Source organism: Alosa pseudoharengus, unplaced genomic scaffold (genome assembly GCF_046254945.1).
Source record: "Alosa pseudoharengus isolate Yale_2024_CS ecotype anadromous, Long Island Sound unplaced genomic scaffold, YU_APseudo_1.1 YU_APseudo_1.1_scf_4, whole genome shotgun sequence".
NCBI classification, from domain to species: domain Eukaryota; kingdom Metazoa; phylum Chordata; class Actinopteri; order Clupeiformes; family Clupeidae; genus Alosa; species Alosa pseudoharengus.
The window spans coordinates 31,612,533-31,628,985 of NW_027468774.1; the positions used below are offsets into that span (position 1 = coordinate 31,612,533).

Here is a 16,453-nt window from a genome sequence, read left to right on the forward strand (position 1 = left end):
TGGTGAAATAACTTACATCAACATAGATAGGTGACATTATTTTGAAGAAAGCTCAAGTCCAAGTACCTCAGTGTACCCAGGTGGGCCTTACATAGTTGGGAAATTAGGGCTTTAAAAAAAAATATCGGGCCAAATTAGTGACCGAAATTCTGTTATCGGAACAATAATAATAATATGTTCATTTATCGGCCAAAAATATATCGTGCATCCCTAACTTTAACAAAAACTTATGTTCCATGTTCGAAGAAATGTACACAAGTTCAAATTTATATTCAAATATGTAGGTAAAATGTCTTAGATTTCATGGCTAAATAAAAAGCTCGAAACTGACCAAGCTGATCAACTCGTATTCCTGGCAACATTCAGTGGTCATGAAGATGTGCTTCTTCCATATTGATGTTGCAGGAACACTATTTCCTTGATTACACTATTACCTGATGCAGTATGTTGCAACAGATAGCCTGCTGAAAATATAGTTTACGCCAACCTCATACTGTTACGAGTACACTTCACCTAGACCCCAATAAACCTTGACCAATCCCCCCGCTGGCAAATGCAGGCAAGGCCTGACCTCTGCTATTGATCCACACTAGTGCAGTGCCCGTTCAAACATATTCCTGTAGAAAACCCGTAGCCCAATTACATGCCCGCAGGTATGCCTGCTTTAAAGGCACACTATGCAGGTTTTTCGCTTAATTTACCTTCATTAAACAGTTTCAGAGTCATTGGAATGGTTATATGACTTTTTTTCGGGTTGAATGGTGGCCGTCTCGCTTCCCCCTAGCGCCTGTGAGCGGGAAAAACACCCTTGCAACTGTGAGCCGGCGGGCCGACGGCCTCAGTGTCAGGAAGTATAACGAGTTTAACAATTTGCTTTACTGCATTCAAATACACACACGCCAGGCACCGGCTAGAAAAAGGTAGCAATGGAGTTTCTGAGACATTAGTCATGACAAAGCCAGCGAAAAAGAAGCAAAAACCTAGGAAACAGTAAGGAAATTGCCAATACTGCATAGTTTACTTTTAAAAATAGGATGATGGGGGGAAAAACATAATTCCAGCTAAGCATTCAGTAATGAATACTGAATATTATATTACAATATATTAGCCTATAATTAATGTGCAGTAAGCTGAATTTAGGCATGGCTGCATGTGACATTTTTACAGATCAAAATGACATTTATTGTTAAGCTTATTGAATAACTTCCTGACAGAGAAGACAAACCATTTTGTAGAAAGATGCATCACCATATGATATTTGCAACGATGTGACTCAAAAACAGTAATTTAACAATATGTAGCCTAAATTGCAATTAACAATAAGTAGCCTAAAACTAGTCAGAGGTTATTATGGCCCGTCCAGTTTTACTTCACATATTAAGCTATATATTGTATTGATGTAGCCTATTTAAAACATTAACTTTCTTCTCAGTGTTTCCTCTTCATTTAGCGGTGCCACTGCTTCAGAATTAGGGGAGACGCAAAATATTGTCCGGAAGCATAGTAGGCTAAATGCCTGGCTGCTGAAAATTGCAGTTTAACAATAAACAGCAATTCTAATCTGAGGTACCTGTCTAGTTTTATTCCATAAATATATTGTTTTTTATAGACGTTAGTGGCATGCGCTATCAAGAGCTTCGATGTGCTACGCATGTTTGTCAACATCGCAAAAACTACAATTTTCACACAACTTGGTGGAAAGGTGTAAGTAGCAGTAGCAGTAAAAATGCAACGACTGGTAGTAACGAAGGTAAATGCCAAAACTTAGTCAAAAACATTTTGTATGCACTCGCGGTGATGGCCTAATGTGAATTGCGGACTATAAAGTAAAGGAGATTTGCACCAAATAAAGGCAGTGTTGTGGCACAACTTAATTTCGGTCATAAACGAAGTAAGCTAAGCGTTTCTTTATTGTCAACGTGAACTACCGGTATGCGTTCAAGGGGCATGTGGTTTAATGCATGGGTTAACGTCACATGAAGATGGGCTTGTCTTTAGTTCCTGAATCCTGTCCCTCTCAAGTCACGTTAGGCTAAATGGTGTGATTAGCTAGAACTAATAAAAAAAAACATATCGGGAGTGACACCCGACCCCCAGTTTTTTCATACTAGCCTTGTAACAGCCGCCACTGTTAAAAAAAAAATCTAGCGGAAACACTGTGGGACCTTCTTGCACCTTGACCCGTGCTGTGTCCTGATTCAGTATATTTAACGATATCTTTTGCATTACTTATCCAAACAACGTCAAACTTGGCACTGCACTTACTCGTGCCCATAGCAAGACACCTGTCAAGTCTGAAATCAATCAAACTAATGGTTCGACAGATATGCGAGCCTACAGTGCTGTGTGAGAGGGGGAGTGGATACAGTAGAGCAGAGAAAGCCAATGTGTGCTTCTTTTACCGATATATTTAACGATATCTTTTACATTTCTTATCCAAACAAGACAAACTTGGCACTTGGTGTACCCGCCAGGTTTGAAATCAATCGGACCATGGGTTCAAGAGATATGTGAATACCAGACACACACACAGGCAAACAGAGAGACAGATGTTTCTGTCATTTATAGATAGAAGCCATGTATATCATAGTTAAAAGTTCACGTTATTAAAATTTCAGTTTCAGTGCTTTTACGCATATAGAGTAGGGATGTTGCGAGAACCGATACTTCGGTACTCTAAGTTGTTTGCCATTTTGTTTATCGTGACTTTGTAAAAGTTACACCTAGAAACAGACACTGTATTACCTTACCTGATAACTAAACCCCTTTATTGTGTTTGGAAGTCCCATCCAGCCAACTAGTTTCAGGTTGGCATATTACCATATCACCATAATTTTACCTATTTGGACCAAGTCTTTCCTCACAACTGAAGATCGAGAGTGGGAGAGTTTGCTTTTATCCTGAAAGCTTAGGACCTGTTACCAAAATGTCAAAGCAAAGCTATCGTACAATATGCCAGTGTTTGTAAAGAAAAAGGCGCACAAACCAGGCGCTCTGAACAGGGCTACAGACAAAGTTGAACACAGTGTTGTGGTGCTTTGACTAAAGTATGACATGTTTTATTAAGACCTCAAGACACCTCATATGCACAAGACATATGCGCTCTCTCTCACAAACACACACTCACACTTTGTTTACATTCTAATTATTTTCAGCCAAAATAATAATAGATCAGTGGTCTCCAACACGGTGCCCGCGGGCACCAGGTAGCCCGCGGGACGGCTATGAGGCGCCCCCAGCGCACTTTCTAAAAAATAGCCAACAGGTCACCTGCAGATCACGCTCTAAAAACACGCTCCATTGTGAAGTTTTCAATAGATATTTAAGTCTAGACCAGAACCATTTTAAGAATGTATGTAGCCATACATCTGTAACAATAAATTGATATTGGTGATACCTTATAAATTGTAGCTGCGTTAAAATTTAGCCTTTGGCTTCAAATCCGTTTCCCATTCAATCTTTAAACAACAACGGAAGCGGAGCGCACACGCTGCTCGCACGCATAGACAGTAAAGGGGGAAAAAACTTGCTTGTCTGGTGTAGCCAATGAAAGCATATCTTTGCAAAAGTTCTGTGGCCATTCCATGTTCGTCAAATACGGTTCTTGCATGATTGTTCAAGGACTGAAAAACAATTGCTTTAGCTCACAGGCCTTTTCTCCTCCGTAGGCAACTGCCGTATAATAGCGCTAAAAATGTTATAGCATGCATGACTGAGCAGGACTGTGCATTACCCTTTTTTGTCAGATCATGGATCATTTCAGGTGTGCAATAACTTTAAAAGGAGTTTTCATATGTTAGGGTGGTGTGGGCGATTACTATTGAAATGTTAAAACCGAATTGTCCACTGAAATCAGAACTTAAACATCCCCTGAATTCATAATGGTGGGTTGGTATAAATTGGGTACAAATTGTAACCCAAATTATTAATTGCACAAAAAGAAAGTTTTTTTGTAAAAAAAAAAAAAAAAAAATAGATTAGATTCCCCATGCAAACTTTGAAATGAACAAACTGAACAAAAATGTTGGTAGTGTTGCATAGGTTATTGATATTAAATTTGAAAATACAGTTGCTTAATATATAAAGACGTATAGGCCTGCACAAATAATGATCATTTAAAAGTAAAAATCACATAGGCCTATTATTTAGGAGGACTACCCTCGCAAAAAAGGGGTGAGGGTATGTTTGTTTTAAATGAGTAGCCCTCCATATGATTTCGGGTCTTCAGGTAGCCCTCATTCCCAAAAAGGTTGGAGACCCCTGTAATAGATGTTTATCTTTTAAAGACAGCTGTGCTCACGGAAGCAGAACAGACATAACGACTCCAACACACCAGCTTTAAACTTTAGTGATCAATATTCATCCAATTTCTGTACCATGTAGCCAACATAATACTGCCCAAGTCGCAACATGAATTTTCCCAAATAAAGGGCAAATCATTTGATGAAACTGGATTTTTACCAGGTACAGACCAGAAGGACAGGTGCAGCACCGTTCATAGATCAGACTGACTTTAAAAGTCTATGCCTACTTGTCAGACAAGTTTTTTTGCCATTTTATAATAATCGGCATCTGTCAATGACTGTGCATATTAAGCAGCCTAACAGGCAGGCACACCTGCGGGCAGCCCAGTGTTGTTGCCATGGAACATAAGTTACACTGCTCCTTGTCAATCAAACGGCCATTCACTTTGATTATGGCCATTTGGCTTGTAACAGTGTGTCAACAAACAAACAAACAAACAAAAACAAATCATGCTTCAGGACAATTTTGGGAAGGTGCTTAAAAATTGTTACTACCATCAAGCACCCGACTATAAACATTTGCCCAAATACCCTTAATTATTAAATGCTTATTCAAAATATATTTGATTGTAAAGTGCATGGAATAATGGAATTAAACATGAATAATGGAATAAAACAAAAAACAAAACAAAACAGTATCAAATATCTGTCATCGGCTGCCCTTATTTCTACAGATCGCCATCAGCATCAGCCATAGAAAAACCCATATCAGTCGACCTCAGGCAGAATGCCGTCCGTCATTGCACAACCAGAACGCCATGTGACTGTATTCAATGTCACTATTTAACACACTGTTTTAGTGTTGCATGATGCACCGATACTAGAAAGGTATCGTGATACCTTGATACTGAATATGTTATATCAGGCTACCCCATTCTATTAGCAACAATACTGATGTTCATGGTTTTTGCTGTGGTATGGTTTCAGTATTGGGACTGAGATACTTTGGCATGGTACCAGATTTTAGTTAATTTTGGCATCATGACAACACTAAATGAGTTTTGGTCTTAACCTTGCCAGCTAACTGGCATGCAAAAACATAGAAACAGCCTAGGCACTGATAAAGACTGCTGCTAATATGCAAGTTATTGTATTTTGTTATATAGTTTCCAATGTCACGCTGTGAAAACATTTTGACAAGGTATTCTAACCCAGAAAACAAAACCAGATAGACCATATCCTTGATGGCTAGCGGAAAATGACACCTTTTTATTTGTTCTTAAAATCCTGCCAAAACAAACAGGCAAATTGTTGCTTTAACCAAACTGTCCCATGACCAAGTCCAAATTTGCATTGCTAGCAGGTATACCTTCTCCTGGGCATGGACACCATGCTTATTGGTCCCATACATAGACCAAACACCTACATAGCAACACCCTCTCCTGCTCAAGCCTCTATTTATATATTTAGGGATGGAAGACCGGTTTAATTTCAAGTTGAAATTAGTGCCTTCCATGATGTTCATTGGTTTAAAAATGAGTCAAAATTATTTATTTGGTAGAAGATGATTTCCCCTAAAATATGTTCAGTGATCAAGAAAAACATGTGGCCATTCTGTATACAAGATGTAACAATGATTACCACCATAATGGAACTTGTGTGCAAGACAGAAACAAAACCTAGCAAATCGGGAGTGGCTGATGGCAGTTGGGGCCAATGTCCACTGACAGAAAAATAGCACACATTTTCCTTCAATATATGGGTTTGAGATGCAGATAAACCTGCAATGCCCTTCATAAGCCATAAAGTGTTAATAGTCAACATTTAAGCTTGTAGATTACTAAGAGAGAGAGAGAGAGAGAGAGAGAGAGAGAGAGAAAAAGAGAGAGAGAGAGAGAACTTTAACACAAGAAGGCTTGTTAAGAGCCAAGGGTTTGACCAGGGCACTGGCTCTTGTACAGGAAAAATCAATTAATGTTTCTTTCTTCCTCCTACTCCCTCTGTCTGTGTGTGTCAGAGAGAGAGAGAGAAAGTGAAAGAGAGAGAGAGAGAGAGAGAGAGAGAGAGAGAGAGAGAGAGAGAGAGAGAGAGAGAGAGAGAGAGAGGGGAAAAGGCTTAAATCAAAATTCTCAGCCTCTAAGCTTCAGCTCTTTATTAGCACAGATAGCCTAATAATGAACGGGGGGGAGAGAGAGAGAGAGAGAGAGAGAGACAGAGAGAGAAATCCTCTCTCTCTCTCTTCTGAGAGTTTCTGAGAAACTCAGAAATCCTCAGAGACAAGCAAAGGTCACACAGCAGTGCTCACGCCATCCACAGGAGCAACAATGAGACAGCATGTTTCAGAGGTAAGTCAAGCCAAGTCCAGTGTGACATCACATCCAAGTCCCACAAAAAAAAACATTAGCATAGAGAACTAGTGAGAAAAGGAAAAATTCCCAAGAGAAGACAAGGAAATAAGATTTTCACCTCGTCATGTGACCTTCCCAGCTAGCACAACCTTGAGTTTTTGAGGTCATTCAGTTAAATGAGCTGCTTAGCATCTTCCACAGACATCTCAGGCCAAATAATCATCATCCATGCATAATATACAGTCCTCCATGTTTACAGCGCAAAAGAACACACGGAAAGCAACAATTCCACTTCAAGGCAGCCAGCATCCACTAATAGTCCTGCTTGCTAGAGAAAAGGAGGTTTGCTCAAAACACTCCTGAAATGTGACTGTCTCTGCACAGGTGGGAGGATCCAGGGGAGACTTGTGTGTTGCTGTTATGCAAAAATGGATGGATGGGGCTTCCTCACACACACACACACAAAAACAAAGCCCACTAGGCTTCATGTAGGTGGGTAGGTAAGAGGAGATTTTGTTTCAGCCTATCAAAAACAAGGACAGAGAAAGACCCTCCCATTTGCGTTGACATCGCCTTATTTTGAGCACAATGCCAATCTGCAATTAGACTCGTTTTTCCACTCTGAGAAAAGGCTTTTCTGTGCATGGGTGTTGGAGTGTGTTCCTGACTGTTTGTACTGTAAACATTCAAAGTATAATACTACCGGAGGGGCTCTTTCAGTTGGCAGGGAAAAAAACATAATGGAATGATCACAGAATCTCACTACATCCACTTTGAGCTAGGAACGCCGTTCCCAAATATGAAACCTGGTACTAGAGCAGCTGAGAGTGAGTACTAGCCTACAGTACACACAATGGCATTTCCCTTCCGTGTGTGTTATTTGTACATATATTGTGTTTAAATGAATGCAAGTGCTTATGTATAGTCCAACATGTATGTGCAGTCACAATGCTAATGGGAGCATGCTCCATAGTGTAAGGAGGCTAGTTTTGTTGTGTCAGCCCCCAAGCTCAATCACAGTGTCTGAAATAATTACCAATCTATGTTGTGTCAATCTACAACAAAGTCTTATTTTATAGGTCTATAGTTTTCTCAGCTTCGCCTTTTTAACTAGTAATAGATACCTACCTTCTAATACAGTTTCTGGTAATCTAATCAGTCATTTGGCTGAAGCACATAATATATAAACAGTAATTTTCTAAATGATTATTTGATCATATATTTTGTTTTGTCTTGGCACTTGCATGCACATGCACAGTTAAAGCGATGGTTCGGAGTAATTTCACCCTAGGGTCCTTTGCACCATGACCCCGAGCCAAACACCCTCCCAGAACCTGTTTTCCCTTGGTCGAACACTGGTCGAGTAGCACTGTCAGGAACTAATGAGTTTCTGCAGTCATAATGGTACCAACTTTTATCTCGTAAATATCCCCACTAATAATGCCCTGAACGGTACGAAACTTCTACAGTAGTACAATGTTCTTGTTCTTTTACTCATAAAACGAGGCATTGAAAAGTTTGTAAATACACCAGGAGTTTATTTAAACAACACTTGCCTGATGGATGCTACTATACCGCTGCGTCGACGGTACTTCCGTGATTTGGGAAAAGCCCGTAAAAGTCCTGGCAGGAAGTGATTACATCAACGTTTTTTGGTATATCCAGTTTTTAATATTTTTTTTTTCCAAAGTGTTTACAACTTAGTGTTAACTAATAATTGTTGCAAACTGGTACTACGAACAAAATATTAGTGCATTCCTGGATCTACATCCTTATGCATGCTTCCTGCCAGGACTTTTACGGTTCTGAGAGGGTGTTTGGCTCGGGGTCATGGTGCAAAGGACCCTAGGGTGAAATTACTCCAAACCATCGTGTCCACAAGCATGTCCACACCCACACACAACATTTCCTTGCTGCACAGGCCATTCAAGTGACAAAAACGGTGTCATGCACACGGTACCTGGACATAAACATAGCCATGCCCTCTGAAGTATACTTCTCTCAGAGTTTAGATCAAAGTTCCCGCAAGAAGCGGATAAAACCATGTCTGATTTCATTTAGGCCATTGGGCCATGAGCTACGGTGAGCTTTGGACTAAAGGTTAGGCACAGTCTGTGAGTTGATCCCACAAACTAGCACTGTTTCACACCTGCCTCTGCACACTTTTTCAGTTCAGCCAGCCACCTCCCTGCCCAAGTAGTCTCATTCTTTTAAACAAGACCAAAATTAGAAAATTACGGCATTCTGCGGTCTGAACAAACACAAAGCAAAAGAAGAAAAAACTAATTCCTTCAAAATCACAAAGGGAATGATCTCTTCCAGCTGTGGGAGGCACTGCTAGCAGAGGCCATTTGTTTGCAGTAGTTCATCAGATGAATCAAACATAATCTGTTTCATTACAAAGGACTTGAGAGCTTCAGATAGGTCTGTCACAATAAGTATTTTTGCTGAATGATACATTGCCCCAAAAAATATCGCGATATTTGATATTAATGTCATTTAAGACCATTTCATACTAACCAAACAATAATGTAATCCACCTGCAACTGCTGGAAGGATGTGATGGTGATGTTTCAGATCATTTAAGAGAGTCATATTGCAATGCTTGGTTGCTCGAGTCTGATAATGCAGTCAACATGTAAACTAAATGTAACGTTTTATTGTTGATCAAATGAAATTGTTCTCCTATTTACAAACATAGGCCTACGTGTCTTCATAAAGATTAAGTAATCTTGTAAAGATAGGCCTAGGCCTACTGCATCAATCTGTAGTGTATTTTATTAGGCTACTACTAGGCTATTTGCTTTATTAATTTAGGCTATTTATTCATCATCTTCCATCGCTTGCAGTACTTGTGTAGCGTACGCAGCAAAGACCTGTCACCCATCGTCGTAGGGAAGGTGTTTGGTATCACTCCCGAGCTGTAATCATCAGCCAATAAAGGTGGTCACTTCAATCAAGCTTGTGCACGAGTAATGACGTCAACCATAGCAACAAAAACTCTTTCTTACTAAGACTTTTTCTTACTAAGAGTAGATCTGAAAGGCTTTGTGAATAACTTTTAAGAGAAAACTCCTAGCTAAAATCTTTTAGGGCGATTTAGGAGTACTCCTAGTGGTAAGATAAAATGCTTTGTGAATACAGGCCCAGTTTTTCACCACTGGCTCTAGTGCAAAGAGACACCTTTTAGTTAGTTGTTGCTATATTTTAACCTTTGTCTGTGTTAAGCCCCCAACGTCATCTTCCAGGCAGCGCTGCATGGAAGGCACTAGGGTTAGGCAAAGGGTTAGGGTTAAGGTTAGGGGCCAACCTTAGGAGTTAAGGTCGTAGCGCTGCCTTGAAGTCGATGGTGAAACACCATCGAACTATTTTAACACTTTAAACTCAAATCCTGCAACATATGTAGAATTGGGGGGTAAAAATACAAGGAGGGTGCGGTCTGTTGTCCCACCCTGGTCCACATCCTACGCTCGGTGTGTTGACTGGCTGAATGACAAAGAGTCTGCCAGAGTGTCCCCAGCACTCAGACTCACGCAGGTGACTCAGCCTGTTTCTCCTCAGGCTAATGTCACCACCAGTGGCCACAGGAAAAAAGGACACACTCCAACTTCATGGCCAAATGTGAACTTGACTGAGAACAGCCCCTACAGGTCCACCTGTTATTTTTGAGGTTGTCTGACACATTCACCACATTGTCTGCTCCACCCAGTTTCTCGATCACTCACCCTAGGGCTTGTCTAAAGGCAACACTATTGTGTCTGCTACTACACACAAAGGGAAGGCCAAGGACAAGACATCCAAAATGAGCAATAGTTGAGGGAAATCTCATGCGCTGCCACATAGGTATTGTGCATTGCTTTGGGAATTTTAACTACAATGAAGGGTAGGTTGGTAGGAATGGTAGGAAATTCCATGAAAACAGAGCAGGTGATGCAAGGGCTGAACTCAAATTGTGCATCTGTTGAGGCATTGATTTTGTTTAAGCCCAGCCGACTTTGTGTTACAGTCAAGACAAAAGAGGCGAGACCTTTCAACAGTTATATTTGCTGTTTTAGCCCCATGCCACAGTTCAGTGTGTTCTCATCTGTTCTTGGGGGAAATGCCTGAGAACAGAGACTAAGCAGCAGGATAAAACAAGAGCAACTGACCCTCACTGCTCCTCTCCTTCCCCACCTGATACTCAGCAGGCCTTTGATAGAGAACTACAGCAGTTAAACTACTGACTGTGCTCACAGATGAGATCTAGTTTGGCACCAAAGCAGCATAGAGGATTTCACAACAGGGATACATTCTGTATTTTCTATGTAAAAACAAACATATACAAACTGATTACACTATGATCACCTGAATTCGATCCATTAAAGGAGAGGTAAACTTCAAATAATATATGGACCATCACATATTACATCCACAAAAAGAGAGAGAAGGCATATGAAAACAGCTAAATCTAAGATTGAGAGAGGGAAAGGGGACAAAGACAATCAAAGAAGACAGAATTTCACGCCAACCCCCTCATCTTCACTAAGTTTCTTTTCCACGGGAACTGATCTTCATCTTCATGCTCAGACAAAGGGTGGGGTAAGCAACAGAAGCAGGGAAAGGGAGGAAATAAATGTACATAGGAAGCGATGTGATCTCCCTTACAAGACTGAGAACTGACAAGAGCCAACACAAATCTCGGTATGAGTGCAGCTCCTAGAAATTATAACAGTTGCATTCTGTTGTTACATAATGCAGCTTCCTGCGATGATCCAGAGCACCTCACCAGGCCATATGTTAGCATGGTAGCTAAGCCCCTCCACTAGCGCCTGCCTAGCTTGTATGACATTTGCAACATAAGCAAATGTTTGTCCTATGGTGCAACAGACTTTGCTTTAGAATGGCAGTTTTAAGGCACACACACATACACACACCAGTGCATTTTTGAACGCTACTTTGAACAAAAGAGATTCTAATTTTCCCCAGCTGTGGATGGTTACAAGAAGTGATCTGATAAAGGCTGACAAACATGCCTTCCTACTATATCAAGCTGCTTCAAAAATAAATAAATAAATAACTGATAACAAATAGCACCTGATTGAAATATGCAAAGGGTTAAACTTACTGAGCAATAACAGGAGTACCAATATATTGAATCATAACATACAGCCTAGCATACAAGTAACATTCTGCTGTGAGGATGTATGTACACCCCTTCTCCCCAAGACGGTAAAAGCTTGCCTTCTCCCCAAGACGGTAAAAGCTTGACACATGTCATGCTTGGGTACTGATCCCTTTGGAAATTCAGTCAAAGGATTTGTAACTGCATAGGCCACACCACCAAAGTAGCCTAGCCAGACCTCTCTTATGCCAGGCACTATCACTTTACTCTCCACTACCAACACATTATCTAGAGAGCTTAAAATGACCGTTTTAATGAAACGCTGAATTAATAAGACCGTGAATATTTTACACTGAGTTCCCAGGCCGTGTAACCAATGCCACTGGCTAAACTTTGGCGATAAAGTATCTGATGCAAGTACAGGCAACGTAACACGTTATATAATGGAAAAGTACCGGTACTGTAACACTAACCGCAGCTTGTGCAGGTTACTGTGCTAGCGAGTGGATTTATATACAACCATGGACCGGGTGTTGGAGAACGATAACATACAATTTGAAGTTCAACTCCCTAGTATTACTTCCTGTACATAACCTATTATAACGAACGTGCAAGGCGAATGAGTCGAGTAAAATAGAAATAAGCTTGGTGTTTAACACATCCATGACCAGTCTACAATGGTCAAACATGCTCTAGAGAAAACTAAGCTTGGATGGCATTACCGAAATCAAGATTATGCAATTCGACGAGTAATGCAAAACTGCCCTTCAACACACATCCCAAACGACCCAGCTTCCAATAATTTGCAACCAGAACACGTAAAGCCAGAAGACGGTCAGCACAACTGTTAAATAAATTAACAATGTCGATACAACAGAAACGTTATCGGGCGTCGTTTGAGAGCACAAGATCAGAAATATTAGTGAGCTCTGAGAAATAGGAGCAATAGACTATAATGCGGAAACCTTGGCGCTAGATCTGGGTGGTTAAGTTTTGCTGCTGATAAGGTCCTAAGAACATTACTACTTAAGAGGAAACGGGCATTTAGGAAAGCGTGAAACATTTCACGTGTCTTACCCATTTCGATATTAACAAATTTACTCGTAGAACAACTTAAATATATTACATAAACACGCACAGTCAGAGGGCTTTAGCCAGGCAGCGTTTTTACAACCAAAGCTCACAGGCGGAAAAACACACGCTACCGTCAATGAAAAAAAGAAAAATGTACCCTACAAAACGCCGCCCAAGTTTACACTGCGGCGCCTAGCACATACTAACCTAATATATCACAAGTTGATATTTCCCATGCTTAAAAGGATTTGCACAATGACTTCTGAAGAGGCAATGTCGGGTAAACTGTGTGTAATGGAGACGACGCTATTTATTAGATATCTAAGCCCTGTACCAGCCATTAGAGAATAGCGCTGTACAGTAGACTCTGCTTAAAAAAAGCCCAGACACATGTAATTTAACGTTACCATTTGTACTTAGAGCAGGAAACATTAATCATAGAACAGAACAGAAGATAATCGAAATAACTAACGTTCGCTATCGGTCCTATGCACCCCCTGTTTGGTTACAATAATAACCTAAATCGGATAAGTAGGGTGCCTTGCATGTAAAAAGGATCGTTGGATGAATTTGCTGTCTGGATGGTCTGACTGTGCACAGCACATATTTCATGTTTCAGCCTGCTTCAAATGATAGGAAATAACCAGCAAGCATGTTAACGATACAGAAAACTACAGGACACTGACCAAATGTTACTGAACAACAGATGACGCAAACAGCATAGAATATGTCACCAAATTGTAACTTGTTTTGAAGAGGGTTTGAATTGTGTCAGGGGCAGGGGATTTGGCTTACATTTTAAAGTTAATTTGTACTGCTGAGTTTTAAGCAACAAAGAAAAAGGAGGAACCTACCACGTGATGAGGAGCCGAATCCGGGGGAATTCAGTCTCAAATCCCCAATGTTAAGAAAAAAAAATAAACCAGTACACCAAAATGGGATAAATAGCTTGCAATTGGACAAATACTCCTGTAGATTAAATCCGTTTCTCGTGTGCTCCAGTTTCGGTAAACCCGTGTTGTTCTCGAAATCACGAAATGGGCGAAAGAACGGGTAGTTAGCGAAGGAGCCGACTCTGCTTGCCTGCTGAAAAAAATACACGTATAGAATATTGATCTTCCATCAACCGCAAATGCTTGAAAGTGCGTTGGATTTATCTTCTTTAGTTACAAAATGCATTTCACCCATAAATCTGACGATATTTCCCTAGCATATCCGTATTTTATTGTTGTTGTTTCAGGGAGAGCGACACTCTGAAAATGGCGGCGCGCTCGTCTCCCTCGGATTTCAAGTCTGTCTGACAAACAGAGGCCGTGAGCACAGCAGCGGCGGGAGACATTCCTCACAGCCGCCGCTAGAGCGAAACCTTTTACACAGAGCACATTTGCACACTAGAGGGAGCCACCAGTGCAAACGCCATTCAAGCCCCAAAAACTGCTTTGTAGCGTCGGCCATCACGGCTCTACACCCTCACTCTACACACAATCGAAAATTAACATCGAAAACTGCAGTGGCAAGTTCAGTAAATCAATACAGCGCGGGACCAAAATGAAGCCAGTCAGTGCCAACAGTACGTCCACATCCCATGGAATCAAGTCAGTAAAAGATCAACAGTAAGAGATCTACAATTTAGATAATATAGCCTACTTCAACTTGAACTAAAATTTTGATTAGAGCAAAAACAAGGTTTTTTGTTAATGTCGAAAAAATATGGCATATCTACATTAAGTTGAAAAACGCCTACCATTAACAGTTTCAATATGAGTTTAGTCCCACTAGGGGGTGATTATGCTTCTGTGACATGTCCTGTTTGCAAAGGTGGGTATGATGCATAATAATGGGACACGTGTGATCCCCACAAGTGATCCCGGCGGTCATTCTTTATCACCTTACTGAAACTTGATGAACAAGATGTACACTACACCTACAGACGAATGCAGTGGCCAATGCGCAGCGCCAGGGACACTATTTTTCTACCATTTGTTGAATCATCTGCGCCACCTGCTGCCTAAAAGTTAAACTATCCAAAAAGAGGACTTCAACTCATATTTCAAAAGGTCTTGCCAAAACATAATTTCTGGGTTTAAACATCTCGTACCTTATACAGTTTGGATTGTTGTCCACGGGTGGATCTGGCAAAATCCATAATTCCACAATTTCTTGAGCTGACAGCGGCTCCAAACAATTGTGTCCTAGATATGTATAAAACCTGGGAAGGGGGTAAGCAAACATTTCAAACGTCCTGGTCGTACTAGTCTTGCTGCATAACAGTTTGATGTCTGCAAGGTGTAAATGCACGAACTTTGTTTTCATGTAAACTAAATGTAGGATAAACTGTAATGTCTGGAGCATGCATGCTGTTCGTTTTTAATGTAATTAGGGAACTGTTCTAGCTACTCCACTTGATCTTATTTTACATGAATGAATCAATGGTCGGGAGCTCCAAGTAGGGCTACTAAATTCGATTCAATGTAGCTGCTAACAGGTTTTTATTAAGTTAAATGGTCTGATACTTGATTTTCATTGCTTGGATATTGCCATTCACGAGAGGTGACACAAGCTAGCTTAACGTTACTTCTATGATAATGCTTACTGTAGTAACCTTGGGGTTTTCGGAGCTATGACATGTAAAACATTCAAGACCGTGCATTAATTGACTCGGTCTGACCTATTTATAATATATTACATATCATTGTTTACTTGAAACTAAGTGTTACTTTTCACCCTGATGCACTGGCTCGTTGAACAGTTTCGGAAATAACTGTTAACGTTAGCTGGCTAACTCGCTAGCCCCCAAATAACTTCATAATGTAACGTTGCCTAACAGTAGTAAGCAGTTAACTGAAGACCAAATTAATTACTAAAGGATAACTGCTAAAACAGTAACAGCCATGTTTACACGTTCAGTTAAAAAAACAACACAGATATAATTTGTCTCCAACTAACTAACGTTAGTCTTAAACAAGTAGAAATCCTCCATCATTTCAAGACTGCTATGCCATATAGACGGTCGCTAGCTTCCCAAACGGCCTATTCCATTGGCTGACAATCTAGTCCTAGCTAACGTTATAAACTAGCTGGCTAACAGCAGCTCTCTGTACCTTTCTTAGCTGCCAAGCGAGCTAGTTAGCTACTACAACTTTTTAATAAACAAATGTTTTGACATGCATATTGCACCGCTGAATGAAATAAAATTGATTTACACTAGAATACATAGTTTACGTGATACTCTCATTGTTACAGTGTAATTTAGGAGACTGCCTTAATTTATTTGTTAATATTGGATAGCTAACGTTAGCGTTGACTGCTGTACGATTACACCGAACGAACAATTCTGGCCTGTTGACTGCAAACACTGTAAATATTTACTTTATCCTTACACACAGGCTTACCTAATGCAAGTTACATGAACATGACGTGTTCATTCTGTGATGAACGCACACACAGTCCATCGTAAAACCTGGTAAATTGGTAATTATTCTTAAAATAAACTATCTTTAACATGACTGTCTAGAATACATGTTCACTTACCTGCACGGATCAACCAGCCTTGAACCGGAATCGCCCGCCTGTCTGAAACTGCGATTTGACAGTCAAGCAAAAGGAGGATTTTGATTGGGTTATTTCTCTGCCCATCTTTTCAAAATGGGCGTTCGAATTTAAGTTTGCAGGAGTTGTTTTCAAAT

The 16,453-nt window shown here is 40.4% G+C and overlaps 1 protein-coding gene across 3 annotated transcripts in view; it reads right to left on the reverse strand.

Moving 5' to 3' along the window:
• kansl1b (KAT8 regulatory NSL complex subunit 1b) overlaps positions 1 to 16,136 on the reverse strand; it is a 70,837-nt gene extending 54,701 nt beyond the window's left edge. The window contains exon 1 of one of the 3 annotated variants that reach the window (XM_076265895.1): positions 14,866 to 16,136. The gene's annotated coding sequence lies outside the window, so the exon portion shown is untranslated. Of the gene's footprint in view, positions 1 to 6,710; positions 7,157 to 13,621; positions 14,068 to 14,865 lie in introns of those variants that run through there. The other 2 variants (XM_076265894.1, XM_076265896.1) reach the window with 2 other exon arrangements.
• Between the last annotated feature and the right edge of the window lie 317 nt (positions 16,137 to 16,453).